Genomic DNA, 9,430 nt, shown 5'->3' on the forward strand with positions numbered 1-9,430 from the left:
GACTGCTCAAGGCCGTCCATCCAGCTCAGCTCTGGGAGTGAAAGCTGGAGTCAGAGGCCACGTCCAGCTACCGGGGGCCGCCTCGGTGAAGGACGGCACATCATGTGATGGAATGCTAAGCAGCCACCAAAATGGTGCCTACTGTACAGAAGGCCTCAGACTCGCCACCATGTGAGCCGAGGATGCACATCCACACGTCTGACATGATTCCGGTTTTGCAAACGTGAATGACAATGAATGGAACCCAGTTTTCAGCCTCATGGGCCACTCCGTTAATATTTCAAATTAACATGCTCTGCCCCCAGGGGGACCTGGGCTCTCTCACAGCTCCCGGGAGACCCAGGGTGGCTGCTGGCCCGAGGCCCCACGTGCTCTGCGCCTGTGTCTCTCTCAGCTCGGCCTGGGCTTCTACAACCACTCCCCTGGCTGCGCGGGACGCCCGCTGACCCCGGCTCCGTTTCCTGGACCGGCAACCCCTCCCAGGCTGCTGCGGGCGCCAGACTTGAACCGAAACATAGAGAAGTCGAGGTTCACAGGAGGGTCTCCACCCGGCCGCTCCTTGTCTCTCCCTGCAACTCCTTGCCCCAGGATGCCCTGGAGCGCCAAACATCTCCAGCGTCGCCCTGGCTCCCACAGCTCCCGGTGCCACGCCACCCCTCCCTGGCAGGAGCCCCCATGACACACCCACAGGATCCTCAGCATGTTTTCTTAGACAAAGACCATTCTTTCTGGAAGAATCTTGTTCCAGCTTTAAAGTAATATTTTGTCCTCCTCATTTGCGGGGACCATTGCTAGACTCCCCCATTTCTCCTCCCCTCCTCCTAGCCATGGAGCCCTGGGGTCTAAATGGCATGGGCCACCTGTATAAAGGCTCCATTTCCCAGCGTCCCCGGCAGCTACGGATAACCATGGGGCTGAAGCACGGCCAACAGGGTGTGGAGCAACGCCGACCCACTTCTGGGTCTGCCCTTCAAGGGGAAGGTGTGCCGCCTCTTCATCTCGTCCCCCTCCTGTTGCCCAGAACGTGGGCTTGGCACCAGGGAACCCTCCTGGGTCATGTGGACCAGGCGTCAAACACTCGAGGAAGAGCAACAAGACGGAAGGGACCTAGGCCCTGGCACCGCGAAGCCGCCCTAGTTGCTGCAGACCACTGACACTCACACCATCACGGGAGAGAGAAAAATCGCCTCTCTGGTTTAGGCCATGGTCAACTTGGCTTTGTTGTTGTTGTTGTTTTTAATAAGAAGCCAAACCTAGATCCTGACTTGTAAACGTCTCCGTTAAAACGCACCCTTGGTGCCCAGTGCTAGCAAGTTGTCTTATGTCAGGCCCCCCAGAGGCAGAGCCTGAGGTACGGATCCAGGTGCGAGGGCTTCATGAAGGAAGTTCTCCCAGCAGAAACCAGTAAGGGACCGAGGGAAACAGGAGAGAGCAGCAGCCAAATAAGGTGCATTTCCGGCCAGGCCTCGATTGAGCCCTGGAGTGGAGACGGCTGTCCCACAGCAAGGGGCGGGGCTTGCCTGCGACAGTTGACGGGCTGGAGGTGCCCAGAGATGTGGGGGTCGTCTCCCAGACACTCCAACTCTGCAGTACGAGGGGAAGCAGGCCCAAGGACAACTCTCTGAATCAGGACCAAGATGTGAGTGGTCAGCTGCAGAGCACAGAGCAGGGGGATTAAGTATGAGGTCCCCAGAAGGTCTGCTGGCCCTGGGCAAGGCGCCAACAGTGCTCCACACACAGGACGGGGGAGCCTTCTAGGCCTTTTGTGCCTCCCACCCTGTCAACCTCTTCCACCAGCCTCCGCCCACCCACCTCACACAGTGCCCCGGATGAGATGAGTAACCACAGCCCCAAAGATACTCCCCAGGACCCTTAGCCAAGAGTGCTGGCAGATGCCATGGGACCTGGGATTCGGTTGCCCAGTAAACCACGGTGGCATTTGCTCTGAGAAGGCAACAGGTCCCAGGGCATGGGGCTGAGAATATGGAGAATCAGAGAGGTGTAGCAACTTGCCCAAGACCACGCAGCTAAAGTGGAGGGACTGAGGTGGGGGGGCAGGGGGCAGAGCAACATTACAGAAAAACCTAAACCTGTGACAGAACCTGAGAGAAGTAGACCGCGACTCTGTGGGGAGCCAGGAGGGCTCATGGGAGCTGGGCGGCCCCAGTGGGCAGGGAGGATCCCGTGTCCTGAGCACGTCTACGGGCTGCACCTCCACCTCTGTGAGCTCCTCCGTCCCTACCGCGGTCTTGGAGGCACCGTCTCCTTAAGTTCTGCCATCACAGACTCTGAGAGAAGGACCTGGGTCAAGGAAACCCCGGGAAACACCACAGGGAAGAGAGACGGGCGGGAAGGGGCCAACGAAGGGTGTGTTCTCAACGCGGTTCCCCTGGGGCGCCCGGGCAGGGTGAGGCCTGGGGGGCAGCGGTCACCTCCATTCCCCCACATGGAGGCAAGAAGTCGCCCTCGGCCACGTGGCTATGAAGCAGGGCCTCCCAGGCCTGTCTGACCCGGGCACAAGATCTTTTCACTCTTTCCAGCTCGGCCTCCCTTTCAGCTCTGAAAATAGCATTTGCCAGTGTTTTGAGACCTGTGTGCTTTCTTTATTTTAACAACTTCAGGATTCAAACGACGCAGAGCTTTCCATTCAGAGACTGGCAATTTATTTACTCCGCTCCATGAACCCACTCTCAGCCGAGGAAGGTCACTGTCTTCAGACAACTGAGACAAGAAGACCAGATAAGTGGCCAGACCCCGCCCTGGATGGAGATGGCTCCGGGAAGGCTGGACGCCGCCTCACTCACTGCCCTTAGCGCCAGGTCTGCCCCTCACCAGCTGTGTGATCTTGGACAGATCGCCTAGCGTCTCTGCGCCTCAATTTCATCATCTGTAAAATGGGAAAGGCAACAGAGGCTGCCTCCCAGGACCGTTGAGAGAACTCAATGCGCTAACCTGTGCCAAGTGCATGGAGCAGTGCCAGGCACACAGCAAGCGCTTAATAAATGCTGGATCTGCAGAGTCTGGTGTAGAAGCAGACTTGGACACAGACATGGCCACCAGGGTGATGGGGCTGGACAGAGGGAAACAAGGGGCTGTGGGAACCCCGAAAAGGGAGTGACTAATCCAGGAAAACCTCACAAAGGCAGAGCCAGTGGAAGTGAGCTTTGCGGGATGTGTAGATCACAGGCAGAAAAGGGAGGTGCAGTGACTCTGTGTGTTGGGGGGGTTAGCTGTCCAGCATTCACACCCCTTCCTATTGGGGAGGGAGGCCAGGTAGAGTCCCGGGGGGCAGCGTCCTGTTTCACTGCAGAAGCTGAAGGACCAGACTGTGGTGGGGTCAACAGGCCACTCCTGCCTGGGACTCTGAAGCTCAACATCTGGGGCCAGGGCCACAGCGGAGTCCTGCCCAGGCCCCTGCAGCCTCCCTAGCCCCTGAGAGTTCTCCCGCCCACTCCGTAAGTCCTAAGATTGAGCCAAGGACTCCTTTACCGAGGGTAGACAGAGTCACTTCTCTGTCGCTTGCAACCAAAAATCCTGATGGGAATTCCTGGCAGAAAGACCGGAATGAGCAGGAGATGGAGGGAGCAACTGCTCGGGTCATCCTGGCTCTGCCCCCAGGCCCTGCCCTCCCCACGTGTTCACACAAAGATCCCAGGGAGGCGGGGGGTGGCTCTCCACTCTAGCTCACAACCGCAAAACTGAGCCCAGAGACAGAGGGGACCACATGGGCTCCCGCAGGGGGCAGACACCCGGCCAGGCTCTGCCCTCACTCCAGTCAGGGTCCCTGGAGTCAAGATGGGCAGCTCTGTCCCCACTTGCCACAGCAGCCTGTGGAATGTCACAGTCCCAGGACAGAGGCTGAGACCGAAGTTTAAAAGGCAAGCCCATCTTGGCCACGCTACCGTGTCCTGAGGGGACCACAGGGAATGAGGTTTTGGTTTACACGCAACTCTGAGAAGAAGGAATTTAGAGCCCGAGGAACAGAGCCTGGTGAGCATCACTCACCCTCTGGGCCCAAAGACGCCCGAGATGGGATGGTGGAGGCAGGAACCAGAGGCACAGGCTCCTTAACTGAGCCCCTGCTGTGTGCCGGCCTGTGACGGGCCTCTGCGCCCTCCAGGGTTTCATTGAAGCCACCCGCTGTCCTGCAAGATCAGCGCGAATCCTACCAGTTCACAGATGAGGAAACTGAGTCTCAGAGAGGTTCTGTGACATCTTCAGGTCACACAGCCCAGGGTGACAGAGTCAAGTCAGGGCTCTCTGTCCCATGAGCTGGGGGGTGGGGGTTGTGGATAAACCTTTATGTGGGTGGGGGCCTGGAGCGGGGCTGCAAAGGCAAAAAGGCATGGGCTGGGCAGAGACGAGGACATTTCAGAAAGGCGGTCCTGTTGTTACAGTTGTTCTTCGTGTAAATCCAATCCATCTCTCCCCTGCTCAAACTCCCCCCGTGACTTCCCTCATGCCTTGAAAAGAAAGTCTAGAGCCTCTGCCACGGCCTGCAGGGCCCCGTGTGATCTGCCTCCAAGCCCTGAGTCTCTTCAGTGGCACCAAGTGCCCTCCTGCCTCAGGGCCTTTGCACAGGCTGTTCCTGGCATGCTCTCTCCAGTCCTCACCCACCTCACTCCCATCCCCCTCCCTGCTCCCCTTCCACGGAGTCCTCTGAGGCTGTGGGTTATCTGCCATGACACACTCACTAAGGGTCCCCTCTCACGTGCCCCCTTTTCTTTCATGGCCCTGAGCACGGGTTATAACCCTCTCAGTCACGCATCTTCAAGAGAGGCAAAAGTTGGTTCTTGGGAGAGTGAAAAAAACTTAGGTGTTACAATTATTTGTGGCCCTACATGACAAAATCTTATTCCTTAGTACTGTATCTCTCAGTAGCGAGAAAATAAATTTAAGTAATTTACTTAATTAATCAAATTTAATTACTTAATTGTAATTAAGTTTAATTAATTTAAATGATTTAATTAATTGATTTGAATTTAATTCACTGTTTCTCCTTAGGGAGCGATCATGGAAAAGATGTGGGAAACGCCGCTTTAAGCCTTCGTCAGTCTGCTTCTGCAGCGTCTGACTCCCTCACCGAGCACCGAGGGTGGGCCTAGGTCTGCTTGGTCCTGCCGAAACCCCCATTCTAGAAGGCTGCCTGGCACACAGTAGGTGCTCAGGTGACACCTTCCACGCGCCAAGCCCTGCAGAGAACAACCCAGACAAGGCTCTGCTGTAGAGAGTCCACACTGGACCTCCTTTCCCTGGATCCCTGGACAGTGGGGAGCCATGGAAGGTTTGGGAGCCGGGAAGGGAAGAACCTCCTGGGCTGGTACATCCCCACCCAGAGAACACAAGGCCTCCCAAGCCTCCTGCCATCGGGTGCCTCCAGGAGGCCAGCCCAGGACAGGAGCAGAGGGCTGCGGCCTCTGCAGCTAGACTAGCTTGGCAGGTGGCTCCCTGGGGGCGGAGCCCGGGTTGGGGAGAGGGCGAGCAGGACTCCTGGGTTTCTGGGTCACCCAGCTCTGCCTCACCCTCTGGGGGCCTTGGGAAGGGCTGGACCCTCGCCGAGGCTTTGCAACCTCCAAGAGAACCCGACTGCCCGGGCGTGAGGACGAACGGCAAGGAGACAAACATAGCCCAGCTGGTGTATATATAGACCCTCCCACCTGGCTCCCAGAAGGACTCCAGTGGCTTCCGCAAGAGGCAGAGAAATGGGCACTCAGAGAGTGCCAGGGTTTGTACAAGAGGCCCTCACGTCACAGGCCTCCGGAGTGGAACCAGGACAAGGAGAACCTCTGATCCCTCCAGGAAGCACGTCTGAATAGGAATGAGCTCCCCACTGGGGGGCTGCGCAAGCAGAGGCCACAGCCCCTGGTGGGGGTATGGCTGGGGACAGATCTTGGCCAGCGGCTGTTAAATCCCTGCAGGGAGACAGAGGACACCAGCCCTGCTCGCTCAGTCACCGCCCTGCCCTCAAAGCAGCCGGGGACACAACCAGAGGTAAGGCTGAGCACCGACTGGCCCCTTCCCCCTCCGTGGGCCCGAGTTTCCTGGACAGGCTTAAAAACACTGGCCGGAGGAGAGAGAAACCTTCATTGCGGTTCCTGAGACTGCTCAAGTCCGCAGCAGCACCAGGAGCCCCATCCCCAGACGCGGAGCGAGGCGGCCGATGTTGGGGACATCGCAAGGCGGGCCTTCAGTCCCCAGCTTTGGTGTTGCTTGCTATGTGGCCTGGAGCTCATTGCTTTCCTTCTCTGAGGCACCGAGTCCCCAGTCAGTACAACGAGGGGGTTGCTCTGTCCCTAGAGAGCCTCCCAGGACTGATGGCCCAGAATGAATAGAACTGCAGCCCCCACCCCCACCCTCGGCCCAAACCTTGGCCCAGCTGTGGTGGGGCCCAGCTCTCTGGGCCCCCCTGCCTTGGTTTGGGATCAGCCTTGGGGCTGGGGGCAACTTCCCTGCACCTGCCATTTCCCCTGTCATTGCCAGACCCCCCCTTGCCAGGCTCTGAGCAAGACAGACCCATCCCGGCCCCAGAAGAGCTTCCAGTCCAGTGGGGAGGCAGTCAGTGGACGAGAATATAAATAAATAAATACAAAGCAAGTACAGCCGGGTGAGGGGACAGAGTGACGGGGTGATCAGGGAGGCCTCTGTGAGGAGGTGGCATCTGAGCAGAGACATCTGAGCCAGCCAGGAGGACGTCTTGAGGGAGAGCCTTCTGGGCAGAGAGGACAGCAAGTGCAAGGGCCCTGAGGCAGGTCCAGGCTTGGTGTGTTTGAGCGCCATGTGGCTGAAGCTCAGGGAGCAAGTGGGAAAGTGATGGGAGAGGAGGTCTGGGAGGGCCGGCGGGTGTGGGCCCTGTGGGCCATTGAGAGGCTTGGACTGGGGCAGGTGGGAGCCACAGCAGGCTTCTGAGGAGAGGAGGCTGAACTGATATTTAAGAGGGAGGCTGCCTCCCCACTCCCCACCAGGCCCAAATGCTGCATCTGGAACCTGCCTGAGGAGAAGGCTCTCACAGCTGTGCCTGGAACAGGAAGTCCGCGCGCCTCTCCCGTCCGGCTATAGGTCCGGAGACTGTCCGGCCCAGGTCTGGGATAGGCACCTGCCCAGACCCTGCTGCCTGGAGGGAACCAGAGATAACACCCCAGCAAAGGGGCCCGGTCCAGTGCCTCGAAGCATCACAGGCGACAGGGAGGAGGGGGCACTGCCACTCCAAGTGGGGCTCCTTCACTGAGGTCATGGGCTGTATAAACTGTTAAGGGCCCGGGCACTGGGCACTTACTTCATAAATGTCAGTGATCAGCACACTGGCTCCCCTGGCTTGGATGCCTGGACACCCTTTGTAAATGCTGTAGGGTTCCGTAAATAGAAACGGAGCCTGGAAACAACGGTGTTGGCATTAACGTGTAGAGGAACATGCAAACTTTTTTTTTTTTTTTAAAGATTTTATTTATTTTTTTCTCCCCAAAGCCCCAGTAGATAGTTGTATGTCATAGCTGCACATCCTTTTAGTTGCTGTATGTGGGACTCGGCCTCTGGATGGACGGAGAAGTGGTGCCTCGGTGCGCGCCCGGGATCCGAACCTGGGCCACCAGCATTGGAGCGCGCGCACTTAACCACCAAGCCACGGGGCCGGCCCGGAACATGCAAACTTTAAAGTGCTTTCTACTCTGGCCAGTGCTTGGCAACTATAATCTACTTGGTAAACTGTAACTCACGTGGTAGTCCTGTAGGAGGCTTTGCAAACTGTAAATTCCTTCGTAGGCTGTTTTGTAAACAGCCCCAAGCTTTGCACACTACAAAGTCCTTTGTAAAATGTAGAGCTCTCTGTAAACTGTCGAGTGCTTTGCCAGCTGTAGAGGGCCGTGCACCTGAGAACCTGTGGATGAGTCAGACCAGCGCCCGTCTCCCAGCATCAGCCCCAGGGCTCCCAGCGGGGCCTCCGCACGGGAAGGAGGGCGCGGTGGGTGCGCACAGGCGGGAGGCTGGAGTCGCAGGGGCGGAGCCGGGGCGCAGGCGGCGGCCCCCTGAGACCCCGCCCGGCCCGGGCAGCCAGCGCGGGGGCGGGGCTCCGGGGACACGGGCCACAGCCGGGGCTCTGCGGCCTCCTGGCGGCCGCAGCAGGAACGACTCGGGCCGCGCCCCGGGACCGGGTCCGCCGGTCCAGCGCGCCCGCGGGAGGACACGTGCGCGCGCATGTACACGCGTGCGCGCACACTGGCATGCCGGCCCATCCGCGCACGCGCACGCGTCCACGTGCCCATCCACCCACAGGCTTCGGGATTCATTCACTCCCTCATCCTTCCGTGTTCATTCATTCGTTCGTGTTCTCATTCCACGAAGGCTGGCTGAGCACTCGCAGAGCCGGCACCGGGGCCACGACAGCTGCAGGTCACAGCTGCCCAGGTAAGGCAGACAGGCTAGCGGGGCTGCCTGGCCAGCAGGTGACACGGGAGACCAGCAAGGGGGGCGGGGGTTCCGGGCAGACGGCACAGTCGGTGCAAAGGCCCCGAGGTGAGAACAAGCCTTCATGATGGAGGGAGGCACGAAGCGCCTTGAAGCTGTTAAATCTGCGCCAGGGAAGGCTTGGTGGACAGAGGCCTGTCCCAGGCTGGGGGTTATTTGGGGACAGGCTGAACTGAGGATGGGAGAAGTGGAGGACAAAGCAGAGGAGAGACGGACCCCCAGGGCATCCATGCCCTCCTTCTGGGAACATGACCCCATTTCCCCTGGAGGACCGTGGGGGTCCTGCTCTCAGACCTCGACGTGTGGGCGGCTGACTCTCCCAAGGTTTGAGCCTCCTGGCCTGTGATTGGCTTGCAGATGAGCACGTGACCCTTCCCAGCCAGTAGGAGACAGTCCTGGGACTCCTGCTGAAGCTCTGGGCCCCTTTGCTAAGCTCGTCGGAGTTACTGGGTCCTGACTTGTCCCCACCAAGGGAGTGTGAAACTGAGACGGAGAAAACTGAGCTAACATGGACACAAGTTCTTCAGGATATTAACCGGGCTCCTGGATGCAACTGTGCCTGTGCCTGAGTTCTGCTTACATGAGCGAATACTGTAAATTCCCTTCTGATGGAGGAGGGTTTCTGCCCCAGCCCAGGCCTCAAGGATCACAGAGCCAGATTGGACCCTGGCAAGGCTGCCCTCACTCCCCTCAGAGCCCTCTCCCAGGAGGACGCTCCCTGTCCCCAAGCCTCAGTTTCTCTCTCATACAAGTTGTAAGGCTCAGGGCAAGTCACTTCAGCCCTCTGGGCCCGTCTTCTCAATGAGGTGACAGTGTCGGCCCTGGTGCAGCGCCTGGCCTGTGCTCCTCACTCGGTGCATCTGGCAGTGCATCTTCAATGACAGTGGGACAGGCGGCCCCACCAGTGGACTGGGCCTGTGCCACTGCTCTGTCCAGCACCCAGACAGGGCCTGGCGCCTGGTCACAGCCCTCT

The sequence above is a fragment of the Diceros bicornis genome, chromosome 18 (assembly GCF_020826845.1).
Source record: "Diceros bicornis minor isolate mBicDic1 chromosome 18, mDicBic1.mat.cur, whole genome shotgun sequence".
NCBI classification, from domain to species: domain Eukaryota; kingdom Metazoa; phylum Chordata; class Mammalia; order Perissodactyla; family Rhinocerotidae; genus Diceros; species Diceros bicornis.